Source organism: Zalophus californianus, chromosome 5, assembly GCF_009762305.2.
Source record: "Zalophus californianus isolate mZalCal1 chromosome 5, mZalCal1.pri.v2, whole genome shotgun sequence".
In the NCBI taxonomy this organism is placed as follows: Eukaryota; Metazoa; Chordata; class Mammalia; order Carnivora; family Otariidae; genus Zalophus; species Zalophus californianus.
Genome location: NC_045599.1, coordinates 7,597,157 through 7,606,292, shown reverse-complemented (window position 1 = coordinate 7,606,292; position 9,136 = coordinate 7,597,157). Strand labels below are relative to the sequence as shown.

Below are 9,136 nucleotides of genomic sequence, written 5' to 3'. Positions count from 1 at the left end.
AACCAAAGAGGCAAAAAATCTGTACTCAGAAAACTATAAAATACTCATGAAAGAAATTGAGGAAGACACAAAGAAATGGAAAAACGTTCCATGCTCATGGATTGGAAGAACAAATATTGTGAAGATGTCAATGCTACCTAGAGCAATCTACACATTTAAAGCAACTCCTATCAAAATACCATCCACTTTTTTCAAACAAATGGGACAAATAATCCTAAATTTGTATGGAACCAGAAAAGACCCCGAATAGCCAGAGGAATGTTGAAAAAGAAAAGCAAAGCAGGCGGCATCACAATTCCGGATTTCCAGGTCTATTACAAAGCTGCCATCATCAAGACAGCATGCTACTGGCACAAAAACAGACACATAGATCAATGGAACAGAATACAGAGCCCAGAAATGGACCCTAAACTCTATGGTGAACTAATCTTCGACAAAGCAGGAAAGAATGTCCAACGGAAAAGTGACAGTCTCTTCAACAAATGGGGTTGGGAAAATTGGACACACCAGTCAGAATGGCCAAAATTAACAAGTCAGGAAAGGACAGACGTTGGCGGGGATGCGGAGAAAGGGGAATCCTCCTACACTGTTGGTGGGAATGGAAGCTGCTGCAGCCACTCTGGAAAACAGTATGGAGGTTCTTCAAAAAGTGGAAAATAGAGCTACCCTACCATCCAGCAATTGCAGTATTGGGTATTTACACCAAAGATACAAATGTAGGGACCCAAAGGGGTACGTGCACCCTGATGTGTATAGCAGCAATGTCCACAATAGCTAAATTGTGGAAAGAGCCAAGATGTCCATCGGCCGATGAATGGATAAAGAAGATGTGGTATATACATATATAATGGAATATTAGGCAGCCATCAAAAGGAATGAAATCTTGCCATTTGCAACGATGTGGATGGAACTGGAGGGTACTATGCTGAGCGAAATAAGTCAATCAGAGAAAGACATGCATCATATGACCTCACTGATATGAGGCATTCTTTATCTCAGGAAACAAACTGAGGGTTGCTGGAGTGGTGGGGGGTGGGAGGGATGGGGTGGCTGGGTGATAGACATTGGGGAGGGTATGTGGTATGGTAAGTTAGACACAGTCTCCAATCAGACACAACTAGCCAGTGTATAAGAATAACATAATATGCTGTGAATTGTGTAAGACTGTTGAATCACAGACCTGTACCTCTGAAACAAATAATACATTGTATGTTAAAAAAAAATAAACAGAAGATAACAGTTAGGGAAAAATAAAGGGGGGGTGGAAATCGGAGGGTGAGATGAACCATGAGAGACTATGGACTCTGAGAATCAAACTGAGGGTTCTAGAGGGGAGGGGGTTGGGGGTAGGGTTAGCCTGGTGATGGGTATTATAGAGGGCACTACTGAATGGAGCACCTGGTGTTATATGCAAACAATGAAGCATGGAACACTACATCAAAAACTAATGATGTAATGTATGGTGATTAACATAAAATAATTAAAAAATGTGTAAATAGGTAGTGAAATAATGAATAAGTCCTACTTTTGGAGGAAAAAGAATAAGACTCAAAATAAATGTCATCATTATTTGATAGAAAGAAAAGAAAAAGTATGTATCCTGGAAATTAAAAAAAAAATTAATTGGCTGCTTGAACACTCATTTATCTTTTTAACAAATAAAGCTCCTCCTAAACCTGAAGTGTGTTATTTTTTATACAATTCTGAGAATGGTATGATTGTGAAAGGTTGTGAAATGATATTGAAACATAGTAAAATTGGTAATAAAGACTACTGCTCATATTGTCTCTGAACTACTGCTCTGGATTTATTATGAATACTACATGAGCCTACCCTATGGTATAGTTAAATACCACATTCTGGAATATAACTGATAATAATTACAATACTCTATGATAAATATATTAGGAAATGTTTATATAAATTAAAATGGTACTTCAAATATAAGAGTAATTTTTTGGTGATAATTGAACCAAGACATTTACAGAAAAAAATATAAGTTGAAGGATAAACAATATTCATTAAAGAATGGAGGGTCCACTTTGTCTATAGCCTGTGATGAATCTTCTGGTGATGGGGAAGATTGCATTCCACTCAAAAATGCTTTAAATAACATAGGTAACATGAAATATTCTTCAGAAGTAAAGGTGTTTTTATGCAACAGCATGATGTGATCATATAGGCGTTGATTCTATTGTATTGATTCTTTTGGTAGTACTGGTTACTGTTTGGATTGAAATTACTCAGAAGTTAAGGTGGTTAGTTTAGGAAATAAATGATGTAATCTATGTAAGAATTAAGAAATAGACGTTTTGAAATGGAGTTTGAGGCTGAGTGAGTAGCTACACATTGTACGGTACTATTCAGCAGAAGTTGTAGAATGTAAAATAGACAATATATGTGTTTTTGGAGCTATTTATAAATGTGCTTTTTGAAAGGGAAATAAGATAAGGCTAATATTGGAATATGCTTTGGATATGTTATATTTAAAGAATAAACCTAACATTTAAGGATTCAAATCCTCAATAAGTTTTGTGGAGGACAGTCATATCTACTTGTTATTTTTTGTTGTTGTTTTTTCATGAATGCCAATTGCTTATATGGCACTCATGGTAATCTTAATGGTGCTTCCTACCTTCTTTTTACCCTACATTATATAGAATAATATAGTATAGTCTAATGACATTAATGAAATTCTCATTATTGTATAACCATTACCATCAACACCCCAGAAACTTTTCATCTTACCCAATTTTAATTCTATACTCATTAAGTGTTTTTTATTTTATTTTATTTATTTATTTGACAGAGAAACACAGCAAGAGAGGGAACACAAGCAAGGGGAGTGGGAGAGGGAGAAGCAGGTTTCCTGCTGAGCAGGGAGCCCAATGCAGGGCTCAATCCCAGGACCCCGGGATCATGACCTGAGCTGAAGGCAGACACTTAATGACTAAGCCACTCAGGCGCCCCTATACCCATTAAGTGTTAACTCCCCATTTTTCCCTCATCCCAGGCCCTGGCAGCCTCCATTTCACTTTCATCTCTATGAATTTGATGACTCTGTGTATCTTGTTATCTGTGGAATCATGCATATGGCTTGTTACAACTGCTTTATTTTACTTAGCATAATATCTGCTAACTTTATGTTGTGGCAGAGGAAGAATTTCCTAATCCCCTTCCTTTTTAAAATTTTTTTTTTTTTTTTAAGATTTTACTTATTTATTTAACAGAGAGACACACAGCGAGAGCAGGAACACAAGCAGGGGGAGTGGGAGAGGGAGAAGCAGGCTTCCCAGAGAGCAGGGACCCTGATGCGGGGCTCGATCCCAGGACCCTGGGATCATGACCTGAGCCGAAGGCAGACGCTTAACGACTGAGCCACCCAGGCGCCCCAATCCCCTTCCTTTTTAAAACTGAAAGACATCATATATATTATATATATGCCATATTTTGTTCATCCATTACTCTGTCAATGGACACTTTTGTTGCTTCTACCCTTCACTTACTGTGAATAAAGCTGCTATAAACATGGATATTAAATATCTATTCTGGACTCTGGTTTCATTTCCCTTGGACATGTATTCAGAAGTGGAATTGCTGGATCTTATGGTGATTCTAGGTTTATTATTATTTTTTATTTTGAGAAATTGTTATGCATTTTCCACACAACTTGTGCCATTCTGCATTCACACCGGCACTGCATGTTTGTTTTTTTCTTTCACATTCTCACCCATGTTGTTATTTTCTATTTTTTTAGTAGTAGTAGCCATCCTAATGGGTGAGAGGTGGTACTCATTGTAATTTCAACTCGAATTTCTCTAATAATTATTGATTTTTAACATATTCTCCTGCGCTTATTGGTCATATCTATATCTTTTTTGGAGAAATGTTCATTCAAGTATTTCACCAAATTTTAAATTAGTTTTTCTGTTGTTGAGTTGTAGTTGTTTATACATTCCCAATATCAATTCCTTATATGACAAATATTTTGCCCCCCCTTTTTTTTTCCATTCTGAGGGTTTCTCATTTACTCTGCTGATAAAGTTTTTGGTGCACAGAACTTTAAATTTTTATTAAGCCTAATTCATCTATATTTTGATGTTATTGCACATACTTGTGTGTCATATCCAAGAAATCTAAATCCAGTGTTGTGGAGCTTTTCCCCTGTGCTTTCTTCTAAGACTTGATAGTTTTTGTCTATTTAGCTATTTAATCCATTTAAGTTAATTTCTATTTATGGTGTAAGGTAATTGTTCAGTTTTATTATCTGAATGTTGATATCAAGTTTTCCCTGCATAACTTTTTGAAAAGACAACCTTACTAAAAGATTTGGAGACTCTTGTCAAAAATAATTTAAGCACATATGTGAGGGTTTTATTCTAACCTATCTATTTTATTAGTTTATGTCTGTCTGTCTTTATGCCAACATTACACTGTCTTTATTATCATAGATTTCTTAATAAATTTTTTATCAAAAGAGTGAGTTCCCCCAAATATTTTATAAGATTGTTTTGGTTGTACAGGGTATCTTGAGATTATACATTAATCTCAATGATGTATGTTTCTATTTCTGCAAGATCTTCATTGGGATTATGATAGGCATTTAATTGAATCTGTAGTTGGCTTATGGTAGCATTATCATCTTTTTTTTATAAAAGATTTTATTTATTTATTTGACAGAGAAATACAGTGAGAGAGGAAACACGAGCAGGGGGAGTGGGAGAGGCAGAAGCAGGCTTCCCGCTGAGCAGGGAGCCTGATGCAGGGCTCGATCTCAGGACCCTGGGATCATGACCTGAGCCGAAGGGAGGCACTTAACGACTGAGCCACCCAGGCACCCCAGTAGCATTAACATCTTAACAATATTAAGTTTACCAATCCATGAACACAGGATTTTTTCCCCCACTTACTTACCTCTTCTTCAATTTCTTTCAGCAATGTTTTATGATTTTCAGTACACAAGTTTCCCCATTCTTTGTTAAATTTAAAATATTTTATTGTTTTTGATGATATTATAAATGTAATTTATATTTTAAAAAATTCTTACAATTGTACATTATTAGTGCATAGAAGTACAATTGATTCTGTATCCTGAAACTTTGCTAAATTGGCTTATTAGTTCTAACATACTTTTTGCAGACTCCTTAGAATTGTCTACATATAAGATAATGTTTGTGAGCCAAACATTACTACTTTATTTCTTTTTTTTTTTTAAAGATTTTATTTATTTACTTGACAGAGAGGGACACAGCGAGAGAGGGAGCACAGGCAGGGGGAGTGGGAGAGGGAGAAGCAGGCTTCCCACTGAGCAGGGAGCCTGATGTGGGGCTCGATCCCAGGACCCTAGGACCATGACCTGAGCCGAAGGCAGATGCTTAACAACTGAGCCACCCAGGCGCCCCTACTACTTTATTTCTGATTTGGATGTCTGTTATTTTTTCATCCTAATTGCTCTGGTTAGTACTTCCGGTATAAAGTTGATTAGAGGAGATACAGTGGAATCCTTGATTAGAGGAAAAGCTTTCATTTTTCACCATCAAGTGAAATGATACTTGTGAATTAAATTTTTAACTGTGACATCAGTTTTATATCACTTTAATATTTTATTCAAGTAATGTAAGAATATAATCTCAACAGTACATGTGCTAAAACAATGGTCCCATTATCCATGTCTGATCTACAAGACTGATATGTCATGTTACTTTATCACATTTTGTTTCTATTTACCCATATATTTTCACTAATATGTTTATCTTTTAATAATTAAGTTATAAATATCCAATACCAACTCTTGACTCATCTCTCCAGCCACTGGGGATGGAGAAATTCCCCCTCCATACACAATCACCTCCAACTCATTTTCCCTTTTCTCACCCTTTCATAATATTTAAATCTCATTTGTGTCTCAAGTGGCAGGGTTGACAACATTGTTCCATCTTCTAGTATATATTATTACAATACAAAAAAATACAATTTTTTGTAAGACCTGATGATATTTTTGTTACTATTTCTAAAGTTAGGTCTAGAATAATATTTAGGGGGTGCCTGAGTGGCTCAGTGGTTAAGCATCTGCCTTCAGCTCAGGTCATGAACCCAGGGTCCTGGGATCAAGCCCCATATTGGGCTCCCTGCTCAGCGGGAAGCCTGCTTCTCCCTCACCCTCTCCTTCTACTTGTGTTCCCTCTCTGTCAAATAAATAAGTAAAATATTTTTTAAAAAATAGAATAATATTTAAGATTAAAATGCTACATAGTTGTAGATCTTGTTCACTTATGATGTCTCTGGACATCACCATCACTATGTGGAAGATTCTTAGGATATTATTTTCAATTTTTACCATTTTAGTGACAGGCCATTAATTTATCTAAATTTGTTTTTTTTTCAAAGATGGGTCTCAGAACGGTCTGTGTCAACTGACCATTTAAATTTAATAGTAAAAGACTTGTTAATGATAAAAATACATCCTAAAACCTTCAAAATTAAACGGGAATGTTTTGTGGACCATTTGTGGGTTGTGTGTGTGTGTGTGTGTGTGTGTGTGTGTGTGTGTGTCAGTTTTAATTTATTAGTTTTTAAAAAGTAATTTTTAATGGAAACAACTTGACCAAAAATCCGTCACAGAATTTTGAGACACAGTAAAACAAACGTTTAACAAGAAAGAAAATAATAAATTCATTTTTTCAAAGAGTTCTGAACTATTGCATGACTCATTATGTCTTTGGTCACCTGTTCTCTTTTGCCATATTTGTTTATTTAAGAGGAACAGGTGATAAATATATGTGATTACATTCACACACTGATCTAGAACTGGAAAGTTTTAAATGCAAGAAAAAGAAAAAAATGAGAAAGTGTCATAGAATTATGTATGTTATGTAAGTTTTAGAGAAGCAGAGAGATATAAAACATGCGCTACTTGGGAAAATTTGAGCAGATTTATGAAAGGTGCAATTAGTGCGGTGTATAGATATTTAGTTAAAGGGTCTACTTTATATCATTCAGAAACTGATGAGAAGGCAGAAGAGAATGACTTAGTATAAATGGCACTTGACAATAAGGATTCTTTCAAGATTTCAGAACAGGTGAATCAAATAATGTTACCTGACTTCAAGGAAGCTTGATTTGAACTACTGTGCAAAGAGGACTCAAGAAAGAAATATTGCTCTTCACCATGAGCTGGTAGGCTTTTGCAGTTTTAGAAGTACATCTTAAATATGAATGAAAAAATTATCTGTTGGCAGTCATAAATATTTACTCTTAAAATAACTCTATAATGTATGAATTTACATATATTTTGAATATATCTGATTTTGGTGATACTTGCAGAGTAGTAAAACATACTTAACCTAACAAATTCTTAATAGAAATACAATTTTTTTATTAACATTAATGATTTCTTAGAAAATAGGCTACAAATTCTTGCATCTTCAAATTTTAATCTCTGTGTCAAAAACTGTTTTTTTCTTTTCTCCCAATATAGAAAAGTTCGGTTATTTATTTAAAGGCTTAAAAATTTTAAATAACACCTAATATGACAAAAATAATGAGTTAAAAATAGCCTATTTTTTAGTAATAAAAAAATAAAAGTAAAAAAATAAATAAAAGTATTTATTTACTTTTGTGTATGTTTTTGGAATATCATATCAATGTGCCATGGAAAATTACAATCAAACATCAACTGATTTCATCTTACTGGGGTTGTTCCCACCAACAGGAATTGGCCAGATCCTGTTTATTCTCATTGTTCTTATCTTTCTAATGGCTCTGTTTGGCAACCTGTCCATGATTATACTCATCTTCCTAGGTACCCATCTTCATACACCCATGTATTTCTTACTTAGCTTTCCCTCATTGATCTAAATTACATCTCGGGGCGCCTGGGTGGCTCAGTTGGTTAAGCGACTGCCTTCGGCTCAGGTCATAATCCTGGAGTCCCAGGATCGAGTCCCGCATCAGGCTCCCCGCTCCAAGCTCCCCGTTGGGCAAGGAGCCTGCTTCTCCCTCTAACTCTCTCTCTCTCATTCTCGCTCTCTCAAATAAATAAATGAATAAATCTTTAAATTACATTGTCCCCAAAATGGTTTCCAATTTTTTGTTTGGAAACAAGTCTATCTCCTACATTGGGTGTGGGGCTCAGAGCTTCTTCTTCTTGACTTTAGGAGGGGCAGAAGCTTTGCTCTTGACATATATGGCCTATGATCGTTATGTGGCTATTTGCTTTCCTCTCCACTACCCCATTCATATGAGCAAAAGAGTATGTGTGCTGATGATAACATGATCTTGGATCATGGGCTCAATCCACTCCTTTGCCAACACACTATATACTCTTCATATCCCTTATTGCCAGTCTAGAGCCATCAACCATTTCTTCTGTGATGTTCCAGCCATGATAACTCTGGCCTGCATGGACACCTGGGTCTATGAGTACACAGTGTTTGTGAGCACCACCTTCTTCCTTGTGTTTCCTTTCATTGGCATTGCATGTTCCTATGGTCATTTGCTGCATGCAGTCAACAGAAGGGAGGAAGAAGACCTATTCGACCTGCAGCACCCACCTCACTGTGGTGACTTTATACTATGCACCCTTTGCTTACACTTATCTATACCCAAGATCCCTCCAATCTCGAACAGAGGACAAGACTCTGGCTGTCTTCTACACCATCCTGACCCCAATGGCTCAACCCAATCATCTACAGCCTGAGAAACAAGGAGGTAATGGGGGCCCTGAGAAGAGTGATTCAGAGAATCTGTTTTATGAAAATGTAGACAAAGCTCTTTTGCATGTGCACTTAAGACTTGGGTATAAGTGTACTGATTAGTGTACAATTATTAAAATATTATTTTATACTTAGAGTACATAAACTTAAATTAGAGGAGAAGAAAATCACTCATGTCTGGACAAAATTATTTTGCAATAATATACGTAACTCCAACCCTCATCTTTTCTTTTTTTCTTTATGTTGCTTTTTCTGGTCAATTTCAAAATCTTTTTCAAGTACATTCATTACTTACTGATATGTTGTGAATGATAATGATTCTTTGTCATGTAGAAATGAAAATGGAAGCTATCTCACTGAGGTTGCCATTCAGTATAACAGTTCTATTTTCCATTTATTTTGCAGTATATCTAAACAGAAGG

At 35.8% G+C, this 9,136-nt stretch overlaps 1 pseudogene; it reads left to right on the top strand.

Moving 5' to 3' along the window:
* The first annotated feature begins 7,650 nt into the window (after positions 1 to 7,650).
* On the top strand, positions 7,651 to 8,763 carry LOC113929548 (annotated as a pseudogene).
* The last annotated feature ends 373 nt before the right edge of the window (positions 8,764 to 9,136 follow it).